General features: G+C 32.4%; 1 protein-coding gene across 3 annotated transcripts in view; it reads right to left on the reverse strand.

The window, feature by feature from the left end:
* Positions 1 to 17,001, reverse strand: part of DPYD (dihydropyrimidine dehydrogenase) — an 869,175-nt gene that overhangs the window by 757,329 nt on the left and 94,845 nt on the right. The gene's annotated exons all lie outside the window — the stretch shown is intronic.

The following is a 17,001-nucleotide window of genomic DNA, read 5'->3' on the forward strand; positions in this document are numbered from 1 at the left end:
CTCTCTCTGATCCTCCCCCGTTCATGCTCTGTCTCTCTCTGTCTCAAAGATAAATAAACATTAAAAAAATAAAATAAAATAAAATAAAATAAAATAAAATAAAATAAAATAAAATAAAATAAAATAAAATAAAATAAAATAAAATAAAATACAATAAAAATAAAAGAGTCCAATTTTTCCAGATTAAGAAAAAAAAGAAAAAAAAGGCTAAGGTAGAAGTGACTTCAGACTCAGACTGCAGTGTTACTGCCTGCCTATTAGCTACTTGATCTTAGGCAGGATACTTAACTCAGTTACTTACCTTCTAGGGCTGTAGGGATATCTCTACATCCCTATTCAGTAAGAAGAAGTTACAGAAGATAAGACCTTCCACCCTCAGCAACCTTAAAGATTTAAGGGTTAAAGTTGTTCAGTGGAGAAAATGATGGCAGAAAAAAAAACAAAGGCAGGACTTTGCTGCAGCTAGTCTCTCCTGACAGGATTCCTGAGGCATACAGATTTAACATTCCTACAGCTTCCTCAAGGACTTCCTTTAATGTTTTACCACTCTAGCTTTGCTTTGGTTGATGTACTTCTTTCTGATAACTGTAAACATCACCCCCCTCCCCCAAACAATATATGATAGGAATCATCCTTCAAACATATACATATGATATATATTTGAATGGTCTCATGACTAATGTCTTACTTGACAATAGAATATAACCTTATCTTAACAATAACTAGTCCCTCAAGATCCTTGCTTTCAAATTCATTAAAGATTTATAGTATCCCTAACTCCCACTAACTAAAAAGTATATAATCAGTTACTCCTCACAATCCCAGTGTAGCTCTTTCTGCGCATGGGTCTTGTCCCTATGCTATAATAAAAGCACTTTTTTGCATGGAAAACAAAAAAAATTAAATGAGATAATATATGCAAATCATTTGATACATTGAGTAGAAGCTTTTAAATAAACAATGGAAGAGGAGGAAAAGAATAAAGAGGAGGAAGAGGAAGAGCATCCATTACCCAGCATAATCCTAAGGGATAAGATTTTATAAAGTGAAGTAGAAAAATGTGCATTTTCATGTTTTCCAGGTGATTCTTAGGAATAGTAGAGTAAAAAAAATACAGTCTCTATGGAAAAAAAGAGTTTTAACTTTTTGGTCATAAGATACCTGTGAGAATATAATAAAAATCATGATCCTTTCCTCTTAAAAAATTAAATTTTCACACACACACATCCTATATTCAAAAAATACAATTTCAATTCAATAAGGTAACTGTTATCCAGCAAGTATGTTTCATGTCCAGTGGGAGGATCATTCCTATATATTAATCATGCATTAATGATCATTACAAATCTCAGATGGTTGGAAGCCTGCAGCATACTATATTTTGAAGGACCCACAGGGAATTATCACAGGGAAGGGCACAAGTCTTATGGCACATTTTAAAATCTGAAGAATTTAAATAGCATACTCCAAGTCACTACTACAACTCTAAGGTGATTTAACATTGATTAATTTAATGGTTTTCTTTAGACAATAAGGCAAATCAGGAAAAGATAATACTAGTGCCTATGTGTCTCAAGTAGTTAGAAATTCCTAAGGTCTAGGTTCCTATAAAGAATGAATAAATTAGGTTAACTTACTGTTCTAGTAAAACGTTATATTTGAATTTTGGCACTCAACAAAACTAGCTCAAATGAAATTGTTTATAAGTCAAGTAAGAAATAATGATTATATTCATATCTTTTAAAATTCTAGATGAACATTCTAATACCAATATACCAGTTCTAATCATGAGATTCATATTTCAATAGATAATTACTTTTCCCTTTGGTATGTCTTAACTAGTCTAATCCTTTCAGGGAACATTAAGACATAATCATATTTAGCTAATGTCATTTCACTAATGGTGGCCAGCTTACAGTCAGGCCCTGTCTAGGAGAATCTTGAATCACAGTGAAATGGAATATAATATGGTAGGAAAGGTACGAGCTGTGGAGACCGTAAATCTGTTTTTAAGTTCTAGTTTTGCAATTAAATTGCTTATGTGTTCTTAAGAAAACGCTTAACATCTCAATCTGCAAATACTCCCTCACAGAATGAAGATATCAACGAAGATGATAAAAGTAATGACACCACCTGAAAGTACTGTTGTGAGAATAAATTAAGAGATCATACATGTGAAAATATATTCTAAACAAGAAATGCCTTTTTAAATGGACAGAATAAATCTCATTCCCAGGTTCATATTCTCAATCAAAATGTTTTTACTTATATTTTAACTTTCATTCATGGTAAGAATTAAGTAAACTTTTAGTACTTTTCTAAGGTAGCAAAAATAGAAGCAGTTCTGCTGCAGAAGCCTATCTGTTGATCATTCATTGTTTGTATCTAAGGGAGGTCAACAAAATTCGAGATTAAGAATTTTTTATAATTACCACACAGTTCTTTACATAATGCATGGTTATATTTTGATTCTCACATCGTTTACAGGATAATCAAGTGAAACAAGTATCATTCTTTCAACAAATAATGTGGAGTACTGTGTAGTAAACACTGCCAGTCTCAAATCACCACAAAAATCGCCTTAATATTTGCTTTTTGGAAGTAAATATTATTATTTACTTGCACACTTAATTTTGACAAGGGGAAGGCTTTCAAACAGCAATTAAATTTTTTTAAATATATATATTTATTTATTTATTTATTTATTCATTTATTTATTTATTTATTTTAGAGAGATAGCATGAGCAGGGGAGAGGGGCAAGGGGGGGCAGAAGAGAGGGAGGGAGGGGGGGGAGAGAGAGAGAGAGAGAGAGAGAGAGAGAGAGAGAGAGAGAGAGAGAGAGAGAGAGAATCTCATGCAGGCTCCACACCTAGTGCAGAGCACAACCCTGGGATCATGATCTGAGCTGAAACCAAGAGTGAGACACTGAACTGACTGAGCCACCCAGGCAACCCTCAAAGAGCAATTTAAATAATGAAAATCTACAATTTCAACAAAGAAAGTCTGCCCACTTTCAAGTTCTTAATGACCCAACCAATCTCATTTCCTACCAGGCTTCCCATGCTCAACTTGCTTCAGTCACAGTGCCTCCTTGCTGTTCCTTCTACACAAAAGCACCCTTTCTCCTCAGGGCCTTTACCCTCTGCCTGAAATGGTCTCCCCTCCCTCCCCTGCCCCCCCTCCCCTCCCCCCACCCCAGAATTCACGTGGCTTAATCTCTCATCTCATTCAGGTCTCTGTTTAAATGTCACTTCTTTAGAAACATCTTCCCTGACCACTGTCTAAAAATGAACTCACCTTCACTCTCTGCCCCTTTGCCCTACTTTATTATTATTCTTCATAACATTTATTATACTTAACATATTATGTTACAGTATTTTTGAAATACTGTATACTCCATGAAAACAAAGAGGCATTTGTTTGCTTGTTAATTTACTACTGCACTTCCACATAGTAATTAACCATTAAAGGTTTGTTGAATGGAAGTTCTAGGAGCTTCTACATGCATTTAGTCACACACGGATCAGATGCTACCTTCAATTAAAAGAAAGTGGGGGCACTTGGGTAGCTCAGTTGGTTAAGCTTCCGACATCGGCCAGGTCATGATCTCACAGTTTGTGAGTTCGAGCCCCGCACTGGGCTCTGTGCTGACAGCTTGGAGCCTGCTTAAGATTCTGTGTCTCCCTCTCTGTCTCTGCCCCTCCCCAGCTCATGCTCGCACTCTGTCTCTGTCAAAAGTAAATAAACTTAAAAATAAATAAATAAATAAATAAATAAATAAATAAATAAATAAAAGAAAGTGAAGTCAGTGAAGGCAGCTAACTATTCCTCCTCCAAGAGACCTTCCACTGTAGCCTTATCTTGATGACTATATCATGGCCTGAGAGGTTCTTAGTCTTACAAACTAAAACAGTTAATTTCCTCAGTCCCTGACAATGAGTCTGCCTTTCATATTCTGTCTCCCACTAACCAAGTTAACAGAAACAGATGTATAAAACGAGAGTGCAAATACACTCAATTATTACATGAAACTGTTACAAGGATCAGGCATTGTGATAACATGATCAGTGAAATTTAACTTTTAGGAAATTCAGTATGGAATGACAAGTAAAAATCAAATGTTGCCTAGTGAGCATAGATTCTAATCAAAAGAAATCAGAAGCTTTTAAAAGTTTTTTTTCAAGAAGATTGCATTGAGTATTCTTGCATTCCACAAAGGGATCTATACCAGTGATAATACTTGGCTTAACCAGACACAGCCCTTGTTAAGATTTACATATGTATGTGTGTATGTATGTATGTATGTATTGCCTGTATTTAGATTTATAACTCATCATCTCCTATCATTCTAGAGTTAATCCCTTTTAATGCAAATTTTGGCAGAATCCCAAACAAATCTTGATCTGCCACTGAATCTCCCAAACCCTTTAAGATAGTTTTTCCTATATATACTCACAAGTCACACTCAAGGGTAGTTTCTGATAAAAAATAATCATAATCATAATCATAATCAAAATCAGAAAGAAAATTATTTGCAAGTCAAATATACCAAGAAAACAAGGACTTCCAAATAAGTATTTTACAAGTTGCTAATATAGTGAGAAACAGCAAACAAAAAAACCTGAAAATTCCAGAAACTATTGGTATCTATAGAATCTGATAAAAATAAGAAAAGTGGGGTGAAAAGGTTGTATTGTAAATCAATCTATATTTGTATCATTTTCTCCAGATTTAGCTTCAATTCCCAGTTAATTTCCAGCAGCCCCCCATTCCATTTCAGCTTTATGATACCTACAAAATAGTATTTTTGTATATATTTTCTAGATGAATGGCAAAAACCTACTGGCCAAACTCACCTTGCTATGTTCAGTGATGCAATGGAAGATGGAGAGAAAGCTACAGAAGGAATGGATGTTTTGATCATCTTATCTGTCTCCTAAGCTCGTCTATGTGCTCTCACATTTAAACACTTCTTTAGTACCAGGGTGGGTACAGACCAGAGTTAGCAGTACAGGTTAGCTCCCTGCAGGCATTTCCTTGTTATGATCTTCAAATGAATGAGAGGACTTCATGTACCTTCAAATACCCTTCTAGTGGATATTCTGTGCCCTGCTATGTTAAATTAGGCTACTATGAGAAAACTAATTCCAAGAAGATCAAAACTTTCCCAAAAGATAAGTCTTCAGGTATGATATATTTATGAATTAGCTTCTATAAAATGTCTTTTTACCAAAACAGAATATTAAATTCATTTTTTAATACTAATAAATTCACAGTACCAAATGCTTCATGTACTGGCTGATTTGTTATCGCATGGAAGAACTGATGCCAGCATTGAGCAATCTATATTAAAATGACCATCAACCACCATGATCCAATAGCTATTTGACGTATGGAAACTTAAAAGGAAAATATTTACTAATAGTTTTTACTAACATCAGTATTGATTACCACATCACTGAATTAATTATCACCACCAGAAAACCATAGGTTTTTCTAGTTCTGTAGCAGCTTAAACTTATTCTAGATTTAAAGTTTGATGTAATCTGGAGGCTTTAAATTTAAAACAATTCCTTGTCCTTGGGGAGTCTCCTTCCAAGGTAGCAGGCAATCCTGGAATAGGTGCCATCTAAACAGATGAAGAGAACTTTGGGGGCAAGGATGAAGGGTCACAAAGGAAAAACAATTCCAATATTATTACCCAGGACATCTGTGGTATTTCTCTGTATCTCAAAAACAATTTTAGATAGTTAAATTTTTCATATAAAGGATTATTGTTAGGAATATTACACAAGACTGCTACACAAATATCTCATTTACTGAATCCAATGTATTTGTTCATGCATTTATTAATTATTTAGAAAACACATCATTCCCTGTGTTTAACAATTAATTTATACTATGTTTAATTTAGTCAAAATCTACAAAAGTCAATTTACACCACAGAATTTTGTAAATGCAATGCATGATGTATTATAACAATACCATACAGAGTGTGTAAGATGTAAAGTTAGGCACTAGGTATATTCACAGATATGAACTTTTCTCTAATACTGAGAAGGACCACTTATTTCAATATTCTATTTTAAACATAATAATTAATAGCTGCCTATGTATCACTTTATCTATCTCAATTCCCTTATCTGTAAAAAAAAAAAAAACCTTTGAGATGGGAGCAAAGTGAGTCAATTCAAACAGAGAGGCGGCATTTGCTAGATTGGGATACTGACATTTAACAATCTTCAGTGCATCACAAATTTTAAATTAAATCACAAAGAAAAATACGCAAACCAATTCAACATAAACTTCCATTAACAGTACCTAAATTGATAAGGTGATTTTTGTTTAAAAAGGAAAAATATGCCAAAGGTTTCCCTATATGCAGTATGGGATGCTTGATATTAGATAAATATCAAACAAATAAGAAAACCTAAAAGAGTATTTCTAATTATTTATCTTTCAAATCACTGGTGTATGTTAAATTTGTGAGGAAAGAGTAATAGAACCATTTAAATTCTTGCATTAACGTAAAGTTCAGGAAAGCAATCACTTTTAAGTCGCAAAACATAAAGCCTTGTAACATCCTTTTGGTTTTGAAAAATTAAAGGCTTTTACTTGACAGTTACTTACATAAATTTGTATGAAAAAGCGAAGTTGGCAGAGACTTCTAAATTCATAACAATTGTCTATTAGTCTGTTTTTAATAATTTTTCTTTGGCATGTAATCCTCTTTAATTAGATTCCACTCTCTGTTGTTTCAAGATTCCATAAACTGGTGTCTTATATACCAGCTGCTAAAGCAGGAGTTACTGTCTAAATGATATTCACAATGAGTATTTAGAAGGTTTACAATTATACCCTTGCTAATAAATTGTGCTATTTTCCCCAACAATTTTAAGTGCTAATCTTCAGAAGGCATTTTAAAATTAGCAAAAATTCTGTCAAGAGATTTACAAAAATTGTTAGCATGAAGATAATTATGTCACAGTCCTTGGACTCCATCTCTGATTGTGTGCATAAATCAGAAAATGTCAGCTGTGTTTTCCCTTAATAATTATCCTTACAGCAATATATTATAGTCTAAACTCCTATTATAATTTCTGTTTCTGGTTTCTAAAACACCAGTTATTTCAAAAGTTTGGAACTGATTAAATATTCATATTCTCAAGAATAATAAGTAATTTCAATTCTAAAATCTTAAGTATCAGCAATAAGTAGATCAATATGGAAGGTATAAATTCAGTGTTCATGAACATCTATCCTAAGAAACTAAACACTTGAATGTAACATTAATTTTTTTTAAATATTGATTGGGTAAAAATCTAACATGGCAGATAGGAGGCATACAGAGGTATAGATTTGAGTATAAATTCTAAGATATATTTACTATGTATTTCAATGCCACAGGCACATGAAACAGTATCTGTGTATCTGAAATATGTATCAAGTTATTTAGTATCTGTCAATATATGATTTTCTTTCTGATAAAAATGACTTTCATTTCAAAAGGTATGAAATAAAAAATAAATTACCTCCTTTTATTCTGATAATCACAAATTATAGCTGTATTTTGATTTACTCTGACTAAACAGAATAGACCAAAAGAAATTCTGATAAAAGCTCAGTAATCAGGATAAAAATCAAAGTCTTAGACATTGGTTTATATTTAATTAGCTATACCAGGAAGCATTTTGTTTGGTGTGCTTCTCACTATATCAAACACTTTAGAATTAGCAAAGATAAAAATTCCAGTTCTCTATACTTTCACACTGTAATTTACCAAAATGGCTAGGTGTAACAGTTAAAAAAAGTATGAGCGTATTCAAAAACAATGAAAACAAATGAGAAAACAAATGAAAAAAGGGTGACTTTTCCAGGAACATTAGCTTAATGAAAAATATTTTGTGAAAAAAGTTTTGAAATATCGCCTGCCAACAAAGTCACATTAATAGAGTCACATTTTCCATGTTACCCAATATAATGTCCTTTCCATGAAATCTCAGAGTAGAAAAAAATGTATATATGTGCATTAAGCAATTGATAATAAATGGAAACTGAGCATTATTATTAAATTTAACATTATAAAATCTGAAGTCATATTAGGTTAACAGAACCCAGTGCTAGCCCAAAAAAGAGTATAGAAGCTAGAATCAGTGATTTCAGCAGATCCTTGTAAACCAATTTTCTGCAAAATAAGTTTGTAGCCTTAGAAACCAGACTTCTTTCTTTTTTGATTAAACCAACCACAGACAAAACTCTCTCCTACAAAATACATCAACAGTTTCCACAACTTCCTTAAAAATATTTTACTAATAAATATATCAAGTTTTACTCTTTTTACAGTATACTCCCAATAAAAATTACATGCTGAAATTTCTGCATGTTATAAACAAATTACATTTTTTAAATATTTATTTTTAAGTAAGTTCTATAACCAATGTGGGGCTTATATTCATGATCCCAAGATTAAGAGTCCTATGTTCTACCCACTGAGTCAGCCAGGGCCCCCAAATTAGCATTTTTAAGTTTAGTTTTTCTTTAATTTCAAATTTTATTTAACAATTAGATGCTCAATTATGAAATATACATCCTTATAAAATTGGAAAAAATACAATTATATACAAATTTATCATCTCCTACCCCAATTTCTAATTCCACTCCTCTGTGCTAGCCATTGTAACCATAATTACTATCTTTCTACAGAGGATTCCATGCTCACATAAACATATGTTTTATGGGGGCGCCTGGGTGGCTTGGTCGGTTAAGCTTCCGACTTCGGCTCAGGTCATGATATCACCGTCTGTGAGTTCGAGCCCCGCGTGGGGCTCTGTGCTGACCGCTCAGAGCCTGCAGCCTGTTTCAGATTCTGTGTCTCCCTCTCTCTCTGCCCCTCCCCTGTTCATGCTCTGTCTCTCTCTGTCTCAAAAATAAATAAACGTTAAAAAAAATTTTTTTAAAAAGCAAAAAAAATAAAACATATGTTTTACGTCGTGGTTTCTCTCTTTCTGTGTGTGTGTGTGTGTGTGTGTGTGTGTGTGTGTGTGTGTGCATGTGCGTGTTTCAGTGGGGTCCAACTTTACAAAAAGTCGGCAATTTTTTTTTCCAAATAAAATAAATATATGGATATCTTACCAATTAATAAATATGTCTAAAATTCTAAAAACGGCTCAAATTCCATATTTTGTTTAACAATTTTATTAATGATAAAAATATACTTTAATCATGGCATTTTATTATTATGAGTAATAATACAGACTATTGGACATGGGTGATGGTAATTTCTCCTAATGTGGGATAAATTCTTCATAGCAGAAATATTAAGATCTTTTTTTTCATTGTAGCATACATTATCAGCATATTCACCAAGTTTGTACCAATCCAAAATACAGTAGCAAAGTATGAAAGTGCTTAGTGACCTGAAACTGTTAATGCTGGATATTATTAATCTCCTAAATGTTTTCAAATTGAGACTACAAGACATTTTATAGTTCTCTGGCTACTAATGACAGTGAACATATTTTCATGTGTTTATTGCCTGCTTATCTTTTCTCTTTTAGATATTTCCTATTCATACCCTTTGACATTTTATTTATCATTTACATTATAAATGTACTCCCAGACAGTTGTTTATATTTGACAAGTTTAGGGCACATTTTGCCACAAAATCATTCCTTTTTTGAAGTATACTAAGAATAAAAACAAAAACTGAAAAATGAAAAAAAATAACAATCTATGAGATGGAGTTAAATGGGTTTTTACTGGAAAACTTATAGCATTAAAATATATAACTTAAGAAAGTATTAAAAATTATAAAGTGTTTAAAATAACTTACAACAAAGAAAAAAGAAAGAGAATACCTTCCCACATGTCTAATGAAATAAGAATAAATTTTTGAAGTCCAATGTTGTAGCATTTTGGATGAATATGCTTTGGACATAAAAGAAGCATCCAAGCAGAAAATGGGTTGTTATCTGGGCGCCTGGGTGGTTCAAGTTGGTTAAGTGTCAGACTCTTGATTTTAGCTCAGGTCGGGTTCTCAGTTTGTGAGTTCCAGCCCTGCACTGTGCTCTGTGCTGATAGCATGGAGCCTGCTTGGGATTCTCTCTCTTTCTTTCAAAACAAACAAACAAACGACTTTTAAAAAAAGAAAATGGTTATTTATATATGTCCAAACCATAAAATGTAATACATTCAAATGACATCTGAATAACTGGTTGCAAACAGGGGGTAGCCAGATACTGTATTTTTCTTGTATGAATATAACTAATTTTAACTATTTTTGCCATATTTACCATTTTATTCAACTGTGATGATGTGTGCATTTCCCAAATATTTAAAGTTAAAAATTTCAGTAGGCTTTTTGAGTTTTTTTCCTGTGATATAACTTTTTATTATTAAGCAGAATTGCATGATTAGAAAAACAAAATGAATGGAGTTATATGCACCATGATGTCAAATTCATCAAAGGCAGAAGTACAAAAACCTGCATCTGGGCCATGCCACCTTCCAAACGTTCCAAGCCCCATTCTCAAATTATAAATTATCTCTAAGAATTTGCCTTTTTTTCTCGATAGGTTTGAGTGGTAAAACAGTCAAGTTTTACTTTTTTTAAAGGTTGAAGTATCAATAACTGTATTTTTAGTGAATATTTAATGAAATAGACAGGAATGTGCATAGATTTTTCTGCTGTACTTCACTGAAGGAAACTGTCAGTCAAGGGTTTTTCTTCATGAAGGAAAAATGATGCTCTGTCAGAGGTGAGAAACTAAAAGAAGGTAAATCAACTTAAATTCATTGCTCAACCTAATGTAGAGTTGTAAACCAAACCTACTTAAATATTATTACAAAGTTTTGGACATGATTCAAACAAAATTATAAGGAAAACGTGTATTTATGGTACATGACCAAAATGCTGCAACAAAAACGAAATTCGAAAACTGAATGAAGAGAGTTGATTATGTAGACTGCAAGGCTGAGATAATTTACATGTGATGGAAATTACAGTATCAGTTTTTAAATTAATAGCGTTATCAGTCATCATTATTCTCTGAACTGGTCCTTTTATGAGATTATCACAGAGACAAGAGAAGATTGACCAAAAGATTAGTGACCCTTTCACCCCATCATAAACCACAAGTGGCTTAACTTGTCATCAAAAAATATACTGATCCAAATTTCCATCAACGCAGCCTAGAAACATTGCACCGCACTGCCTCTTTGACTTGATTCTGGATATCTCTTATTAGTGATTATCTGGATGCACTTAGAGGGCAGTGTAAAAGGACACATGGTATCCCTCCCCACATGACTATGTGCAATCTCCAATATAAAAGGCTAAACAAAGAAAAATAATCACCACATGGCTGAAATGAATATGTAACATAAGTACTTCTTAATTTAAACCAGTTTCCTGACACTGATAGGATCATTGAAACAGCATCCTTCCAGCTACTCAAAAGGAGCAGCTGAGGAGAAAAAATTATTTGTTCCTCAGCATAAGCAATTCAAATATTTTAACAAATGAATAGATCTTTTTTTTTTTTTAATAATTTATTTTTCAACGTTTATTTATTTTTGGGACAGAGAGAGCCAGAGCATGAACGGGGGAGGGGCAGAGAGAGAGGGAGACACAGAATCGGAAACAGGCTCCAGGCTCTGAGCCATCAGCCCAGAGCCCGACGCGGGGCTCGAACTCATGGACCGTGAGATCGTGACCTGGCTGAAGTCGGACGCTTAACCGACTGCGCCACCCAGGTGCCCCAACAAATGAATAGATCTTAAACGAATTTGGTACGCTATATATTTTACTTATTTGTTTGTTACTAATTTTATCAAGCTAGAATGCAATCTACATAAGAGAAGCAATTTCCCTCTATTTTGTCCATGGTTGTGTCCCCAGGGCATTAAAGAGTGCCTGACCCATACTAGGTGTTCAATGAGTGAATAAAAACCATACAAAATATAAAATTTTCATGAATATTAAAATTAAACAAAGGAAAGACTTCATAGACATATTCCACTGTGGGCTTAAGTCCCAGAACTTCTCTGGTAGGTAGTAGCTCTGTTGATAAGCACTGCTTTATTGATTGTTCTTAACTGACCTTCTTCATGGGAGATGGTAAGTATATCTTAATTTTATTTTTTAATGGCCACTAGTAATACATAAATACTTCTATTAAACATATTAAATATTTTAATTTGATAAATTGAGCAGCTTCTTGATATCCTTGTTAGAATAATTACATATTGGCTATAATCATTAGTAGAATAACAGACATATAAAGTTAAATTGTTAATGAGTATGTTAAAATTACAAAGAAGAAAAATTCTTACAGAGCTTAATTTTCAAATGGACATTTTTAAGAAAAATCACATTAAGCTGCAACTCAAGATGGTTTCTTCTCTCACTAATATTTATTTCTATCAGAAGACATCTATCTAATGTATTTGAATAATTTGAATATCTTACTACATCAATTAAGCATTACATACATATTAAATATACATATATACATAATTATATATATACATATTCTACAATGTAGGTACTTATTTTGCATAACGATTCTCTACTAAATGCTACTATTAATACCTTTTAATTCTATTCTTCTACTAATTACATTAAATTATTATAATTATAATTAACATAATTATCATTATTATGTTTTTAAGTTAAATTATTTTAATTGGGGAGGGGGAGAGAAGGAGAGAGAGAGAGAGAGAGAGAGAGAGAGAGAGAGAGAGAGAATCCCAAGCAGGCTCCCCACTGGCAGGCTGGCAGGGTGTAGCCCAATGTGGGATTGGAACTCACAAGCTGTGAGAGCACGACCTGCGCCGAAACCACGAGTCTGACACTTAACCCAATGAGCCATCCAAGCGTCCCATTATTATTTTTATTTTAAATAGCTTAAATGTTGGCTAGTTCTACAAAGATCTGCTAGGCAATCTATTCATTGACAGATTGCTAAGATCACTGAACTGGAGGGGGCTTTAAGAATGCAATAAATGTTTGTTGAATTGACACTACTGTCTACTGGTAGAGTTATGAAGTGAAAATCTATACTGTTTAAGAGACTTCCAAAAAACAAAATTCACAACCTCTCAAGGAATTAAAATCTTCACTCTTAGGATATTCTTCAGTTCTAATCTAAAGCCCTTATGCTTCCCATCCTCTTGTTCTGCACTCAGTGGAGATGTTCAATAAATATTTGTTAAATCCCATCCTCTTGTTCTGTACTCACTAGAGATGAAAAACAGCTAGTCATCTTTCTTTTGTAAGAACCCTTCATCCTTAAAGACTGTTATTAACTCCCCACTCTTCTAGTCTCAAGCCTGAACAATCCAATCCTTTAGCCTTGCTTCATCATTCTGATTTGTTTTTAACTCTCAATTTATACATGTGCTTATCTCAGAAATCCACTTCAGGTTCCCCACTTCCTTTTTTATTAATGGAGCTCAAAACTGGACAACTTGTCCTATGCATTTAACCAGTTTTGAACATAATCAACAAAATATTGCTTTACAGCTTCTCACTATAGCAATAACTCCCTCTTCAACCCCCAATCTAGATTTCTGAGGAATTATAACGACACTTTTAATCACTAGAACATAAAGATTTAGTGGCAGAAGCTATTTTCCTCATAGCAAATTATGTTTCCCTTCAGTATATTCATCAGGATTTTGTCATAATTTTCCTTATCATAATTTGATTACATGTAACTTGACTATAATTTTAAGACAAAATAAAACAGAGTAAAAAATACCCATATACCATTATATTACGGCTTAGAATAATTCCATTGTCTGACCCATATCCACTGTCCATGGGGCTTTCTCACAATCCCCAATGAACAATATGATACTGGCTGTATGAGAATTTTCATTTCCCCCAGCCAAGTTGAAAATGTAAATTTGATTTTTTTTGAACACTTATTACAGCACACAATCAGGCTGATCTTGTTTAGCAATAATCCAGTAAAAAGATTTAATAATAAACACATTTCTTTATTAATTGAGGAGCACTACACTGTGATACTCTATAACATATGCATTAATAAATCATTTCTATGAATTTAATTTGTATAGATTTAGTAGAAATAAATTAACGGAACTTACATAGCTAATTCTAAATATTATAGTTCTCTGTCTTCTTATGACAGAAGGATCCCTTCTTATGGAGGGAAAGAGATAATATAAACATATACTTAAAATATCTATTTGAAATGTAGTAAACATACACACTTCAAATGTAAATATTTAACACCGATATCTTCAGATAGTTAAATTCTTGGGGGAAAGAAAGGAAGATAATGTGATAGTGAGAAAGATGGGCCTAGAATGAACAGAATGGTCAGAGAAGGCCTTTCTAAGATCATAATAGACCTTGACTAATTCTAAGGTAAATAAGAAGGCCACTGTGCCTAAAGCATGATAAATAGAGTATATCATAGCAGAAAGTAAAACAGGAGAAGTGTACAGGATCCAAATCACATAGAATCTTACTAAATCATGATAAAAAGTCTGTAGTTATTCAAATTACATGACACCTTTACAGGGAAATATTTAGCATCATTGTCTTAAAAACATAGAAAAAATAATCACAGACTTTTTATTTTCTTTTTTATTCGCTTGTTTACTAATTTTTTAATTTCTTAAAATATTACTTCATCATGTGTTTCTATAATAGACAAAGTCATCAAGAAGTGATTTTTTTAAAAATAACACACACACAAAAAAACAAAACAAAAAGCAGTACATGAAATAAACTGCTTTTTGGTTTATAGAACTAAATAAGAACAATAAAGGGAAAGTAGAGGAAATAACTGCCCCAGCTATCAATTTTAGTTTTTCACTCTAAAATCTAACTAGCTCTGCTGACCTCCACTTAAAATCACTCTTCTGTTTCCAACTAACTGCTAGGAATTTAGAACTATGCTATGTCACACAATGTGTCTGACATTGAACTAACTATAAATTTTTCTTCAAAATAACAAAATACTTTTGGGATACAGTCATTACTGAAAACTAAGAATATAATTTTTACAAAAGAAAAACTCAAATAATTATTCAAAAAGAACTCCATTAAGTAAAGAAAAGATGTAATATAAAAAAAAGATAAATGAGGAATAAAATTATTTTCAAAACTTAGAAATCTGCAGCAATTATCCTTAACATATGTATGAAGCTTAGTGACAATATTTAAAATTATTCTTAAAAGAGAAGTTTCATAGCACCTAAAACATAAAACATACTGTAACTGTAAACACAAGCTTATCGTAACAAAACAACAGAAGTGACTGTTAGGAAATAAAAGCATGCTAAATGTATCAATTTAAATGAAGGGATTCAAAAAACCCCGACTCCCATTTACTGACCCTGGTATTTACTGACTATGGTAGAGAATTCAATTAATTCAAGTATGTTAAAATTTTAATATCACACACTTACAGAATCAAAATAGAGTTTATGGTTTGTTAATCTACAGAAAAAAATGAAAATTTCAGCAAAAAAAAAATCATAGACATGATAAAGGTGGGGAGGGCCTAAGATACAGCATTCAAATACAAGTACTAATAGACCAATTAAACTCACAAAGATTCTTATAATCAAAAAAAAACCCAAAATGACAAGCTACATCTCTATACCAAATGACTTTTAAAAAATAAATGGATGGGCCAGGAAAATGCAAAACACAAGATTATTTATATAGATAAATGGTAAAATCCACAGAGAAGATACAATAATAAGAAATGAAACAAGATGAAAATAACATTTAAAATATTTTTGAAATACTCATATCAATGGAAAGCTTTAAAACATCTATTTATTTAACATGAGAAATTATCATTTGTTATGAACTTTTTAGAGATTATGAGTGGCCATTCTCCTGAAGTGCCATATTGACTAGATCAAATAAACCCAGAACAGTTCTTTTAGATGATGTAAAAAGTGGGGCATCTAGGTGGCTCAGTTGCTTAAGCGTCTGACTCTTTATTTCAGTTCAGGTCATGAACTCATCGTTTGTGAGTTCAAGCCCCGCATCAGGCTCTTCACTGATAGTGTGGAGCCTGCTTGGGATTCCCTCTCTCTCTGCCCCTCCCCTGCCTCAAAAATAAATAAATAAACTTAAATTAAAAAAAAAAGATGTAAAATTGTCACTGCAGAGGAGATGGGAAGTTGAGCTGTAATATGCAATTATATGTTATTTATGTTACGTTATGTTATTTATGTTACATTATGTTATGTTATGTTATGTTATGTTATGTTATGTTATGTTATGTTATGTTATGTTACGTTACGTTATGTGGGCAGCAGAAACACTAAAAGGTTTCCTTTTACATGTATATACCATGTAAATACCATTTTTACATGAACATTCAGAATATACATGTACATAATATAGATTTAGATTTAAATTACCTATTTTAAGAATACTAATGTAAATCTCTAATATATAAAGTGACTAATTTGTACAATTCTGATTAAATATGATTCAGTGTTATTTTATAAAAGAACAACTGTGTTGTGTAATTAACAGCAAGTAGTATCCCCCTCTGTATGTCACCATTGGTCAGCATCTTGAGTGTTAAGTTTGTTCTGGAGAAGCTCCCATGAACATCAAAGAGTTTTCAGAGGAAAACAATAAGGAAATATTAAGAAATTTTTTCTGTGTATCTCTATGAGATTATGAGTCGTATGTTCCCAAACATTTGAAGTGGGATCAGTTTTAGTTTGCTCTGAGGCATAACTAAGAACTGAAGGTTGAAAATGAAAGGAAATGTTTTACATATCTTAAGAAAATAATCTTAAATATGTAAATACATAAAATGATAGCCATTATAACAATATCAACAACTGAGGCATTGTTGATGGTAGCTAAATCAATCAATCATCAATCCTGTATGAAAATTTCATGTTCAGCTATGGGACATTGGATATATAATTATCACGTCACTGTGATAATGAAGACATTTAAATAATATGTAGTATAATATGTGATT

The sequence above is a fragment of the Felis catus genome, chromosome C1 (assembly GCF_018350175.1).
Source record: "Felis catus isolate Fca126 chromosome C1, F.catus_Fca126_mat1.0, whole genome shotgun sequence".
Classification (NCBI taxonomy): domain Eukaryota; kingdom Metazoa; phylum Chordata; class Mammalia; order Carnivora; family Felidae; genus Felis; species Felis catus.